Raw genomic sequence first — 14,336 nt, forward strand, 5'->3', positions numbered from 1 at the left:
ACCACGTATGTGGTGCTGTTCTTACTCGGCTTCCTCTTTTTAAAAACCTAACACTCCTCAGTCTCATTATGTTAAGGAATTGCTTAATGGGCTTGCCTGTCATTACAATAATTTTGCTCCTGAGGATTGGAAGATGCTTTGTAAAGCCTTGCTTAAGAAACCGAAATACCTACAATGGCAAATGTGGTTTACTGAGTTATGTACAAAAAGGGCTAAACAAAATGCACAGAGCAGTAATCCACACCTGCAGATCATAACCTTTCCCATGTTAAGTGGAACAGAACAATATGCGGATGCTCATATGTAAGTGAACTCTCCTGAACAGATCCATGAGGAGTTAAGAGACATAGGTATTGAGGCATGGGAAAGAATTCGACCAGTGGGAGAGCATTATGGCTCTTGGACTAAAGAAATTCAAAAACCTAATCAACCCTATGTTGAATTTTTATCACTATTGACATTGACCTTGGAATGTACTGTTGTGGTAGAGGCTGCAGGGCAACAACTGCTGCACATGTTGGCTTATGAGAATGCTAATGAGGACTGTAGACTGGCCCTATTGCGTATTAAAGAATCTGGGGATGTGAATACATATTTAAGGGACTGCAAAGACATTACATCTTAATCCAGGTGTATGCAGGTATTTGCTGAATCTATGGCCACTAACCTGGCATGCTTGCAAACAAAACCCTCTAATCTAAAGTGTTTTGGATATTGTCAAAAAGGCTACTGACCTTAACAAGAGAGGACCGGGAATTTGCCCTAAATGTAAAAAAGGGAAGCACTGGGCAAGGGATTATTGATCAAAAATAGACAATAAAGGAATTCCTATAAAAGATGCTTACCCTATGCAGGGAAAGTCTCCATCGGGACAGCCCCAGGGCCCAGGATTAATAATCGAGGGCAACCAAACATCTTTTCCCTTGTTCCTGCCACAGCCCACAGCACCGCAGTGGACATACCAGCCTTAAAAGATTTTTATATTGAAAGGTGGTGATAAGCCACAAAAAAAATCCTACTGGAATTTATGGGCCTTTACCTGAAGGAACATTTGGCCTATTGGCCGGTAGATCCAGTCTTAATGCAAAAGGAGTTTTAGTATATTTAGGAATTATTGATGCTGACTATATTGGGGAAATAAATTTTTTAATTTCAGCTGCTGCACATATTTCCTTTAAAAAGGGAGAATGAATTGCTCAAATCTTATTGTTATCATATATATCTACTGGAAAGTCATTTACACTCCACATTGGGGGATTTGGAAGTACTAACCAACAAAATGTGTTTTGGACTACTCATATTACTAAAATGCAGCCTAAGATTAAGATTAATATTCAGGAAAAGATATTGACAGGACTAATAGATACTGGCTCAGATATTACAATTATTAAAACTCATGAATGGCCTAATCATTTATTATATAAAATAATCCCCTGTAATATTAAAGGAGTTAGCAATACTCCTGTAAATTTTAAAGGACAAACAGTGTCGTATGTTACTATTACTTCAGAAGACGGACAGACAGCTGTCCTTAAAACTTATATTATGGAAGTTCCAGTTAACATAATTGGTAGAGATGTACTGGAACAATGGGGAGCTCATATTCAATTTTAACATTTTTAGATGGAGCCCATAAAGATATTATGGAAATTTGAGGAACTTCTTTGGATTGAACAATGTCCTAGATCTAAGGAAAAATTAGAAACAGCTCATCAGTTAGTTGAAGAACAGTTAACCAAAGGACATATTGAGCCGTCTATGTCTGAGCCGTCTATGTCACCATGGAATTCTCCAATATTTGTTATTAAAAAGAAGTCAGGGAAATGAAGATTGCGGACTGATTTACGAGGAGGTAAGGCATCCATGTACCCTATGGGGGCTTTACAACCTGGTATACCATCGCCTGCGATGCTTCCTAAATATTGGCCAATAATAGTAATAGATTTACAAGATTGCTTTTTTTTTTTTACCATTTCTGTACATGTAAAAGATTGTAAAAGATTTGCCTTTTCTTTACCACAAATAAATCATCAAGCCCCTCATCAGCGCTTCCAATGGAAGGTGTTGCCCCAAGGAATGATGAATTCTCCAACTATGTGTCAGATATATGTTGATGAGGCCTTAAAACCTGTTAGACAAAAATGGCCTCACATTTATATTTTTCATTATATGGATGATATTTTGTTTGGAGGACCAAATAACAGAATTAGAAATGGTGTTACAATGTTTACACTCTATATTTAAAGATTTTGGATTAATAATAGCACCTGAAAAAATACAAAAAGATACGGTGGTAAAATATTTAGGATATGTTGTTTGTAGACAAACAGTGACAACTCAAAAAATATCTTTACGACGTGATCAATTACATACGTTAAATGATTTTCAAAAGTTACTAGGAGATATTATTTGCATACAACTGGCCTTAGGAATTCCTATTATCTATTACATAATTTGTTTCATTGTTACAAAGGGAGCCTGATTGACATAGCAAAAGAACTCTAACTAAGGAAGCTGAAAGAGAAATACAATTTGTAGAACAGAGAATAAAAAACTGTTTTTACATCGAGTAATGCTAATTCAACTCATAAATTTATATATTTTAGATACATGGAAATACCCAACAGGAATTATAAGACAAAATGAGCTACCATTAGAATGGATTTATACACGGCATAGATTTACAAAAAATATTATGACTTATGAACAACAGTTGGCAATTATTATTCAACAGGCCAGGCAACGGGTATTTATCCTATCGGTGCATGATTTATTTGAAATTATCTTTCCTTTGCCAAAAGACCAAGTAAAATATTTATTAAACCTGTCTGAAGTGCTACAAATAGCATTAGTAAATTTTACTGGGCAATTTTCCTATAATTTTTCCCAAAGGTAGATTGTGGGATTGCTTGGGTAAACAACAACTTATCATTAATAATATAATTTCCAAGGCCCCTATTTCAACTGCTCTTACTGTTTTTACAGATGGCTTCAAAACAAAAAGTGCTATTGGACAACAAATAAATATTGGGTACAAACAACTACTTAAGCATCAGTTCAACAAAATGAACTTTTTGCTATTATTAAGGTGTTACAAGATTTTGTGGGAGATGTTAATATTGTTACTGATTCTGCCTATGCTGTAGGAGTTGTGACTAATATAGTCACTGCAGTTACACATTCATCTAAGCCCCAGCTAAACCAATTATTTAAACAATTACAAGCTTTACTGCAACAACGTAATGCCAAAGTGTTTGTAACTCACATTAGAGCTCACTCTTCGGTACCTGGGTACCTTGTATATGGCAATAATCAGGTTGATAAATTAGTTTTGTTCTGCTAAACAGGATCATGCTCATTTACATACAAATGCTAGCCATTTACATATGCTTTATAAAATACCTTATTCTCAAGGTAAACAAATTATAAAAAGGTGTCCTATCTGCAGACCAATGCTTTGAGAGTTATACCTGCTGGAGTAAATCCTCAAGGATTACAACCTAACGAGCTCTGGCAAATGGATATAATCCATTTGTAAGCCTTTGGCTGTTTTTCCTTTGTACATGTTACAATAGATATGTATTCCAAATTTGTTTGGGCTTCTGCCCTTATGGGAGAAACTGTTAACCATGTAATAGAACACTTATTGGAAGATTTTGCCATTATGGGAGTGCCTGCTAAAATGAAGACTGACAATGGACCAGCCTATAAAATTATCAGATTTAAAAGATTTTGTGAACTTTATGATGTGGTACATATTACAGGAATAGAATATAACCCCCAAGGACAAGCCATTATTGAATGAGTTCATGGCACACTAAAACAACAAATGAAAAAAATTAAAAAGGAGGAAAAGGTTGGATGAAAGTATGGATATTTTGTGGTATTCCATGCAAAATCTTAAAATAATTTTACATCAAGCCCTTTACGTTCTTAATTTTTTAAACTAACCACAAGGAGATATTTTAACTAGAGCTGAGCGCCATTTTGAACAAATATCAGAAAAACCTTATTTAAATGCTCCCGTATGGATTAAGACTGCATTGGATGCAGAATGGCAACTAGGAACATTATTACATAAGGGGCGAGGATAGGGCTTTGTGTCTACACAGGATGGCAAACAATACTAGCTTCCTGCCTGATGGATACAGACGTGGCCCAGTGAGGACAGCCCCATATCCTGCAAGGAATCGGCCACCAGTTGAGGAAAAAGAAATCCCCACTGCCCACCTGGGGGCAGGTTAAAAAGTTGACTGGAGAAGGACAAAAGATATTACAATGCAATGGTAAACGTGTCAAGGCTGAGAACTTGTTCCTGGCCATGTGTGCCCTGCTTATTGTAAACTCTGTCCATGCTAATGCTAATGTAATTTATTGGGACTTGGTTCCTAACCCTCCTTTATTGGAACCTGTTGTCTGGGGAGACATGTATATAACCGTCTATACTGTTCCTGTTGTTTTATCTCCTCCTTGGAATAATTTCACATTTTGCAATAAAGATGATGGTACCTTTTTTAAATTTTACTTACTATACTCATTCCTTGCCTCTTTGTCTGGGGCCTTCTCCATGTTAATAATGAATAGGCAACATTGGGTTTTACCTGGGAAACGCACTTCCAATTCTAAAACACAGCTGCAGCAATTAACTACTTGGCCATTAATAGTAGCTGGGAAAGTGTCACTGATGGCGAGTTATCCTTACCCATGTGCCCTGATTTTACTTATATTGATTTAAAATATCAGCCTTTTGTGTGGCAAGAGTGTAGAGGAACATTTGGAAAAATGTTCAATAATTTTATTAATTGAGGACCTTTTGGACAGTTTATTAACACATGTTCAGAATGGAATATTACCAGATGTGATTTATCAAATGTTACTAGGATGCCGGAAGCCATTAATGGATTGCTTACTGGAGTTCGATTGATGGCCTGGGAAGATGGAGGCATTGCAGATGCTCTATGGGCTTTCATGGCTGCACCCACTGCTGTTCAGACTCATCTTTGGAAGGTCGCAGCGGCGCTGAATCCTGTGATGCTATCAAATGGATCATTTTCAGGGACGGCGAACTCTGCATCCACTTATAATTTTACTTTGTACAAATCTTATGATGCAACTGCTTGTGGAGCTCTGCCTTATGCATTTTTAGTGGGAAATTTTACATTTTCTCCTAATATTCCTTGTTTTAATTGTCGCCTGTGTTCTTGCATTAACTCCTCTCTTAATTTTAATGACAGTATAGTACTATGATATTACAACAAAGAACTCATATTTGGCTACCTGTTAAATTAGGAAGAGAATGGTCCCAAAATAATTTGGATAGTGTTGTTATTGAATTTTTTACCAAACTACTAAAACGTACAAAGCGTATGATTGGAGCCATTGTAGCTGTGATCTTAAGCTTAATTGCTATTACCACTGTTGCTGCGGTGTCTGGAATTGCCCTACACACTTCCTTACAAATTAGCACTTTGTGGAAGAATAGCACCGGGATTCACATGAATTGTGGGTCTCACAGGTAGAAAATTATGCTCTATTACAAGCACAGATTAATATTCTTAAACAGACAGTGGGATGGTTAGGAAACATGATATTGGTTGTGAAAAAACAGTTATTGTTAAAATGTGATTGGAATTTTACTACCTTTTGCATAACTAATGTAAAATATAATAAATCTATATATGAATAGAATGTAATACAGCAATATTTATCTGGAAATTCTACTGCTGCTCAATTGATTGCTCAGTTACAATTTGATGTACATGATATTTTTGGTAAACAATTTACAAATGATGATGCTTCTAATATTGCTGATGCATTTATTAAACAATTGGAAGGGTTGGATCCAAAAGAAATACTACAAAGCATTTCACATACTGCTAGTGGTGTGGAAATTATGGTTGTTATTATTTTGTTTGCACTTGTACTGTTATATTTGATTTTTATGAAACCAATGCAAGCGTCTATGATCACTCTGTGGAAAGTTTTACTTTTAAAACAAAAGAAAAAAGAAGGAAATTTTGAAGTCTCAGGGTCTATGTTGAAAGGGCAAAATGATGCAGACTCCGGCCTCAGGATTATCTGAGGACTGTGTTTGAGTATTAGGAAAGCTCTTGGCATGCCGGACTAGAAGGGAAAATGTCCTCTCTCCCTATCTCAAAACACATGTCACAGACTCCTGGGAGCTGAGGAAGTAGCTCTTCTGATTGCTTAATCATAGATGAACAGCTGGTCAAGCATTTTCCTGATTGGTTTGAACAAGCTCTAAAATAGTTTAGATAATAATATATTAAGACATTGTCTCATAGTTCAAGTAAAAATGTAGCTGTTGAAATTTTTGTGTCAATGTCTTCTGACCAAATCTTGGCAAAGATCATGCTTGCTTGTCATTAAATAGCACTAACAATAAAGCACAGCATGCAGTGCCAATTGCTGTTTGCACTCTGCATCCCCTGTGTCCTGGTGATTCTGTTACCCTTACCCAGGGACCCCAACGCACTAGACGTTGACAAAAGCCCACCCAGGCAGGAAGGTTCTCTAGATTCTTATCTCCAATAAACTTCTCAGCAAAAACCAGACACAAGTGAGCTGAGGTTGAAGTGGTAGGACATGGGCCTTTAGCATAAAGAGGCTCAGAGGCAGTGTCCAGTCCCCGAGTTCAAGCCCTAGGACAAACTAATAAAACAAAAACAACAATAAAAACAAATCCCAAACCTAGCAGTTTTCTCACTGTATACAGAGGCACGTAATTAAGGAAATTGCTACCTGTGTTACATACAGGTAGAAGAAAGATGTCACACAATTATTCTCTTCATACCATGTTATACCAAAGCCTCTAAAAATCGCCCTTTTTCTAAATTTATAAATTAATATCATCCATTTTTTGCCAACTCTGTCTACATTATTCACATTATCATTTTATACATGAAGTGTTGGTATTATCTATTAACTGAGTTCTAACTCTCATGAAAGAATATTCTAGGCAAATAGATTGCAAGAAACATTTGTAAATTTATCAATTAAAGCCTCTACTTAAAAATAATTTTGTAGTATCCTATAGAATATGAAATTACAAACAAAACCAAAATATTTATTTTAAATCTAAACTCTAATTTAGTAAGATCTACATAGTCCTACAGTAGATTAACTTTGCTATTTCTCCAGGCTTAAGCTTTTGTAATCCTTCATCCTTTCCTTGGAATCTATGAGAATGATGATTACTTACTTTTTCAAATTTTGGATGGGAATCATGAGCCATTTTGCATCTAAGAATGTTCTGTAATGAAGAGAACATTTAAAACACAACTGAGGATTATATATGAGTTGCATTTCAATAGGAAACAACTTCTCAAAACATAATGACAAAATTAGCCCAAACTTCCAACTGCGTAATCCTTTCTTGTTTGGTTTGTTTTATTAAGACAAAATTATACTACCTGGTCCAGGGAAGTTATCACTGTGTAATTCCACTATTTAATTTCCTGTCTTAGTCTGAGTGCTAGAATTCTAGCCTTGTATCACATTGCCCCTCCACAGTTTCTTGGTTTATTTAATCTAGATAGAGACTAGCAATTCTGAACTTCTCCAGTAATATTATCCACTATACTGCTCAGAGTGTTCATATACTCTTTTCAAAGATGTTATAACATTTGACACAGAATATGAACATTTTCAGATGCACCTGCAGGAGTCTCTGATTCATTCCTCCATGGACCTGATCCCATTAATAATGATTACTTGACTCTCTTACTATCTTTGGTCCCTATCTATGTAATATTCTTAAACTTTTTTGAAGAAGGTTCACTTGAGGACTTTCTAACATTAAAAAATTATCACTTGATTCCAATCTTACTCAGGACATATTTTCTATTGTTTTCTAACTTTTCCACATATTCTGAGAGTTGCTTCATATGTGTGTTTGTGTGTGCATATATAAGTGTCTCTGTATATATGTGTATGATTGTATGTATGTATGCAAAAGCATCAAGGTCTTATTCAGCAATGTTGCTCATGGCTGGTATTCCAATACTTGAGCCATGCTTCCAATCCAGCTTTTGGCTGGTTAATTATAGTTTCTCAAAGACTGTTCTGCCCAGGCTGGATGCAAAGTGAACTTCCCAGACTCCTTTACATTCTTAGGTTTTATTTCTCCAGTAGTATCAACTTTTAAATTACAAACATTTTTGTGAGTGTAAAGGCTAAGCTGTAGCCTAGATTTTTAACGTAATAATTCACATAAAGATAGATGAACATGCACATTATATATGCTGTATGTACAGTGTTAGAAATGTGATCCTAAGCTGGGTGGTAGTGAGATCTTCGGATAGGGCTCAAAGCTAGGCTGGGCAAGAAAGTCGCGGAGACTCTTTTTCCAATTAACTACAAGAAAACTGAAAGTGGCACTGTGGCTCAAGTATAGAGCATTAGCCTTGAGCTGAATAGCAGAAGGACAGCTCCCAGACCCAGTGTTCATGTGCCAAGGCCATCACTAACAAAAAATACATACGTAAAGGAAAGAAAATAAATGTGATCTTATCCACCAGTTCATGGCTAGTATAATCCCTGCTCTCTCAGGATGGTCTTTTTTTTCCAATTAAGTCCATGCTCTTATATCTGATTTGCATTGAAAACAGAATTATGCTTCCATTCTACTGTCTACAAAGTTGCCATATTAGCAAGCGTGATTTAGAAAGGGAGTGGCCTCATACTTCCTGTTCCACCTAGGAGTAATGCTTTCTCTATATCACTCTCATAAATCTACATACTGGACTTGGCTTTGTTTTTTCAATGTGGTCTTATTTGTAGAATCTTCTATGAACCCTTATACTTAAACACAAAACTTCTCTTTCTCCTATTATTGCTATTGTTTCCTTACTGTTAACTCATGAACATTTGGGAAATAATGCGCAGCACATACACTCACAAAAAAAATGATCTGAGAACCTTCTTCCCATTTAAAATTCGCCTTAATTCTTAGAGAACTTACAAAGTTTGAACTCAATATACTTATGGAAAATGTATTTAAAAGCAATATAAATTTCATATTTTCTCTTTACTAAGTTTTCTCTGAAACACGTGTAACCTCAGAGAAGGGTGTCCTTGTGTTATTTCGGTGAAGCAAGAAAACATTCATTATATCTCAGGCAGCACTGTAGATTGTTCCTGGAAGTAACTGCTACTGGATGTGGAAACTGATCCCAGGAGAGGAATGGAACATAGAGGATTGACAAAGTTCAAGTTAAATTGTGCTTTCCTTTTTACTGTACAAGAAAATCCCAAGGCTTGAAGGAAACTCTGTCCCTGACTTTTTCGTGTGTGTTTTTACTCATATATAACTTTTCTGTAAACTCCTAGTTGAGAGTATTACAAAAAGAAATAATGTGCCATTTGAAGGCCAGCATAGAACAAAAGGAAATAACGTTGTTTAAAACATGTTCTACTGCAGGGACTGGGAAGTTGCCTCAGTGGTAGAGCGCTTGCCTTGCATGGATGAGGCCCAGGTTCGATTCGTCAGCACTACATAAGCAAAAAATAAGCCAGAAGTGGTGCTGTGGCTCAAGTTGTAGAGCGCTAGCCTTGAGTTGAAGAGCTGAGGGACAGCGCTCAGGCCCAGAGTCCAGGCCCAAGACTGGACCCCCCCCCAAAACCGTTCTACTGCTAAGAAACAAAGACATGGAGGTTTTAAAGTGTCTTATCGATGGTATTGTCACCCCTGAGATGATTCTCTTGTTTCAGGATTCAGTTATCAATTCCTTTAGTTTGGTCCTGAATTTTTCAGAGCAATAAGGATTCCCAAAAAGCATCCAGTGATTATGATCAGCAAAAGGAGCCTCTTCTCAGACCAGTACTCCTTTAAGGAGGGTCCCAATGAAATATCTGGGTTTTTTTGTTTGCTTGTTTTTTTAGTTTGTTTTGGTTATGGGGCTTGAACTTCTAGGCTGGATCCTGTCCCTGAACAGTGTTGTTTCCTACTAACCTGCCGCCAAAGCTCTACTGCTTGAACTAAAACTCCACTTGCTGTGTAATTACAGATAAGAGTTTGACAAACTCTCCTGCCATGTTTGGATTCGAACTAAGATAGTAAGAAAGCCAAGTGACATCAACTGTATAGACGTCTCTCTTCAAAGAAGAAATATTAGATGTTTATTGTAAAGCTAATATTTGACATTTTTTTCCTTTTTTATTGTGAGAATACCATACAGAGGAGTTACAATTACACGGGGAAGATATTGTGTACATTTCTTATCAAGCATTGTTGCCTCTTCTTTTTTTCCCCTTTCCATCCCTTCCCATACTCTCCCTCTTCCCCCATCCCATCATCCCCCCACCAAATTTGCAAAGTTCGTTTTTTGACATAACGACTTGTACATCTCATTGTTGCAATGGGTCCACCTGTATCCCTAAACGATTTGTTTTTAGAGAATATGTCCAGCAGAGATTCCATAAAATAACTCACCAAAATAGGTGCATGGAATCATTTTGGAATTAATTTTTTTTTGCTTGGGAAGATTATTGATCTTGTCGTTCCTTTTGGGGAAACTTAAAATCATATTTCACCTTTTTTGTTGGTTCTGAGGGTTGAATTCTGATCCTGGGCACTGTCCCTCCGCTCTTCAGTTCAAGTTGAGCTCACTACCACTTTAGCTACAGCACCACTTCCTGGTTTCTGGTTTTTAATTGAAGATTAGGATCTCATGGACTGTCCTGACAAGGCTTGCGTTGAACCACAATCCTCTGGTCTCAACCTCCTGAGTAGCTAGGATTACAGGTGTAAACCACCAGCACCCATTTCATATTTGCATTTAGGTGCACTTACTGACACTGTGTAGACAAAGAATGGAAATTTTAACCAAATGATGACAATGCAGCTTTTCAGAAAACTTGAGGTAGCAGTAAATATGTCCTCCTTTTCCATTTTGTTACATTAATGAATCATGAGCTATGGGACCCTTACATTAGCATCCTGTGATATCTGTATAGGTGTATTTAGTATCAGGAAATGTTCATAGAGAAATAAAGAAAGAATGAGAATATTAGAAAACAAAGGAGATAAGATATGAAAGAACAGCATAGAAGGAGATACATTTACCACGCAGATATTAAGAACTAGCCTAAGAGATTTAGAATGCTAAAGGAAATGAGGAAAAGCCTAGTTGACAAATAGTTCTTCAATAACCAAAAATGATTCTCTAGAACAGTTTCTGGTATACCTTATTTACTATCATTTTTTCCTTCCATCTGGAGTTACTCCTTATTTTCTGTCATAACTATTAATTAGCCTCCGCCTTTTTGATGCCAAAACTGACCAAAAAGATTTCAAAATCACACAGACTACTTTTCACTTTGTGATTAGCAGTGATGACACAAAATCCTGGAATCCTTGAATTTCCAGAATTAATCTTCACCTGACAATTAAGCACATTCCTGGCCTTAATTGCTGTGACTTAATGAACAAAACTTTTTTTCAACACAGTATCCTAACATAAGTAAAGTACATGAATTACGGGTTATTGTCAGGTGTCAGTATGGAAGGAGCAATTATATATTTCAAGTATGGGTTCTTTATTTTCCATTTACTAATTTTTTTTGCCAGTCTAGGGGCTTAAACTCAGTGGTAGGGAATTATTCCTGAGCCTTTTTTTCCCCTCAAGGCTAGCACTCTACCACTTGTGGCCCAGCATTCCTTCTCGTGTTTTTCTTTTTTCTGTGTTACTGAGGAATTGAACCCAGGGTTTCATGAATGCTAAGCAATGACCATACCATGAAGCCACATTCCCAGACCCCTAAATGACTTTCTTAAGAAGGCATTACATTTTCATTCCATAACTATGTATCCTAAGTTTGGCCAGGTGCTAGAAAATGATGTAGAAAGCAACCCAATCCTCTCCCCCACACCAAAATTGTAAAGTTCAATTTTCAACATAACGACTTGTATATTTCACTGTTGCAATTGTTGCACCTGTATTCCTATTTAAACAATTTGTTTTTTCTCTAACCCTATTCAAATTATACCAACATCAAATACAGTGAAAACTGGACTTGTTTTTTGTTACATTGAAAAACGAACATTACAAATTTGGCCAGGGAATGGGGGAGGGAAGGAGTGGGGATCAGTGCGGGGGGGGAGTTAAAAGGGATCAGAAGAGGAAACAAAGGAGGTGGCAACAATGATTGAAAATAAATGTACTCATTACCTTGCCGATGTAATCGTAACCCCTTTGTACAGTATTTTCACAATAAAAATCTTCAAAAAATGTTTATCACTTATTATAATTCAAATACCAAGCAAGAGTAATTTTATATAATCATTACAGGTATCATTTTATCACTATCATAAAACAGAATAAAAGACCAGTCCCAATTATTACCTATCTAGCATTATCTTAATTCCTAATCATTACCTAAATATCTTAAACAATCTAAATAGTCATGTCTTTAACATAAACATAAATATTGTATACTTTTTACTTAAAATTTCCAGGGTCATACATTCATGTTTCTAAGAAATGTGCACAGCAGTTAAAAATGCTTTTGTGAAATTAATGTGAGACATGTTGTTGTTGTTGTTGTTTGCAAGTCCTAGGCATTGTCCCTATGCTTTTTTGTGCTCAAGGCCAGAACTGCACAACTTGAATCACAGGGCTAATTTCTGTTTTTGAATGGTTAATTGGAGAATAGGAATCTCACATGTAGTTTTCTGTTTGGGCTGGATGTGAAAAAATTGTTAGATCTCAGCCGCCAGAGGTGCTAGATTTATAGGCGTGACTTACCTTCACTTGGTTTGATGATTTTTTAATTATGTTTTAAGATGTTTGTTTAACTATAATGCACATAATTCTATAGATAAATTTATATATATATGACGACAAATTCCCTCTAAAAATGTATGACTTTCTACACATAACATTTATACACACACACATATTTGTTTCTGAATATATATACTTCCTCTAAAACTTTTATGCTACTATTTTTTTACCCTTTTGATTTCAAAGATATAGTCTATTGTTCCAAAATTTTCCTAGAGTAAAATGACTAATATTTCAATAGAAATTAAAACATATTATTTTCAAGGTAATTTTAGATATACACATGATGTAGTAGTAATATATATATATAGTATATTACTTGAGAAATTATGTTCAAACCCTTAAATATTTGTGTGTAATGGCAGGGAGAGGGAAAGTCAATTCATACTGATTAGAAATGTGCAATGCTTCTAAAATCTATTCAATATTTTGTTATAATCACATAATCAAGCTACCTGTTATGATTTAGTTTTTTTGTTTCTTTATTTATTCAAAAATTTAACACGGATGCATGCACAGTGGTAATATTAAAATTACAAATAATACAAAATTACAAAAAATACAAAAATTACAAAAAATACAAAAATACAAAAATACAAATAATACAAAATCATAGGCACATACCAGATTTTCAATAATTGGCACTTATGATCCTAATAATAATTTTGTTGAAGATGATGATGAGAATAGTGAACTTGATAATGGCAATGTTATAATTGAAAAGGAAAAAAAAATTAGACATCATTGAATTTAGATTTCCCACATTGAATATAATGAACAGTGTTGGATTATATACAATAAGAATAACAAGAGGAGAGTTTCAATATCAAGAACTAACAATCACATAATCAGGTGAGACAGTAAATCCCTAATGTTATTCTTGTAGTCTCTATAATGTATATTCACTTTTCTTGGTGGTATTGTTTTCTTATAAATAAAATAGTTTATTTTCACATGTTTATTATCCCACATAGATAAAATATAATAAGCTGAGTGCTTTTTTATCAAATGATCTTGTTTGTTCTAGCCTTGGGAACTTAGGAGAAAGCCTTTCACCACCCACATAACCAGTGGCTTAGTTATATATCCCTAGAAGGTAACAACACATGCCTCAAGCATGCTTCACTCATTAGGCAGAAATCCCTGGTCAGTTTTAGTTTCTATCCAGTTCACTGAAGAAAATCTATGTATAAATTTATGAAGAACACTTGGCAGCACATAAAGCAATAAGAAAATTCTGATGGACTAAGATTAGTTTTCAACCTAGTGTGATTAGTTCAAGTAACTTCTCATATACATCCTATTCAATAACCAATGTTTTCCAGTGATATGTTGAGTATGTTCTTCAATACAAATGTAGACACATGACCCAATTTACATAATACCAGTTACATATCTGTAGTTGCCTTAAAAGGACACAGACATTAGAGCCAGGAGGTAAAATTTATTTTTATTTCTGCATGAAGCAATTTGTGACTTTATACCAACAAACTGAATTTGACTCTTTCCTTATTTGTAAGCTAAGGTGGA

This window comes from Dipodomys merriami, unplaced genomic scaffold, assembly GCF_024711535.1.
Source record: "Dipodomys merriami isolate MVZ:Mamm:240054 unplaced genomic scaffold, mDipMer1.0.p SCAF_893, whole genome shotgun sequence".
Lineage (NCBI taxonomy): Eukaryota > Metazoa > Chordata > Mammalia > Rodentia > Heteromyidae > Dipodomys > Dipodomys merriami.